Source organism: Moschus berezovskii, chromosome 13 (assembly GCF_049115385.1).
Source record: "Moschus berezovskii isolate FMDL1 chromosome 13, NW_MosBer_1.0, whole genome shotgun sequence".
NCBI classification, from domain to species: domain Eukaryota; kingdom Metazoa; phylum Chordata; class Mammalia; order Artiodactyla; family Moschidae; genus Moschus; species Moschus berezovskii.
Window position 1 is genome coordinate 56158853 of NC_142472.1, and position 959 is coordinate 56159811.

The following is a 959-nucleotide window of genomic DNA, read 5'->3' on the forward strand; positions in this document are numbered from 1 at the left end:
TTGCATCAGGTGGCCAAAGTATTGGAGTCCTTTCAATGAATATTTAGGGTTGATTTCCTTTAAGATTGACTGGTTTTATCTCCTTGCAGTCCAAGAGACTCTCAAGAGTCTTCTCCAACTCCACAATTGGAAAGCATCAATTCTTTGGTGCTCAGCCTTCTTTATGGTCCAACTCTCACATCCATACGTGATTACTATTATGATTTCCATTTAATAGATAAGGAACCTGAGGCTGAAAAGTGTGTCAACTTGTCCCATGTCTCCCAGCTAGAGAGAGACAGCTGGGGTGAGCAGTTAGGTAGCGTCCAGCCTCTGGAGCCCCTACTTTTAACCCCATGCCATCCCACCCTCAGCATGGAGGCCAGAGTGAAGGATGCAAGACAGAAGATGGCCACCTCATCCTGGTGGGGTAATGGAAAGACTAAACTGGATTTGGGGGTGACTCTTTCTGGGTGAGGATGGATGAAGGAAAGGAATGAGGAGCTGGGCCATCTTTGGGGGCTCTGGTCAAAAAGGCAATCGCCTGGATGGGTGATGACAGAGGGCAACCAGGGGACCAGTGTGGATGCATCCCAGGGAATGTCAAATGTCAGAATTAGGGAGACCTGGAAAACAAGGAAAAGCCAAGATGCACCCTAAAGTTGAGGACAGCCGTGGCTGCAAACAGCAACCTTCTTGGTAGTGTATTCAGCCTGTTGTCTGTACAGGTTGCCCTAAGGGACCTTGGAGACCCCCAGTCTAGGTTCCAGCCAGGTATGCATGGTGCCTTTGGAAGTCCCAGGGCACAGTGGCCAGGGTTCAGATTGGCCAAGTCATCATGTCCATCTGCACCAAGCTGCAGAACAAGGAGCATGTAACTGAGGCCCTCCTCAGGGCCAGGTTCAAGTTCCCTGGCCGCCAGAAGATCCATATCTCCAAGAAGTGGGCATTTACTAAGTTTAACGGGGGAGAATTTGAAA

At 49.5% G+C, this 959-nt stretch overlaps 1 pseudogene; it reads left to right on the forward strand.

Annotated features, from left to right (window-relative positions):
* Window positions 1–644: 644 nt before the first annotated feature.
* LOC129556668 (small nucleolar RNA SNORA70) lies at window positions 645–735 on the forward strand (annotated as a pseudogene).
* The last annotated feature ends 224 nt before the right edge of the window (window positions 736–959 follow it).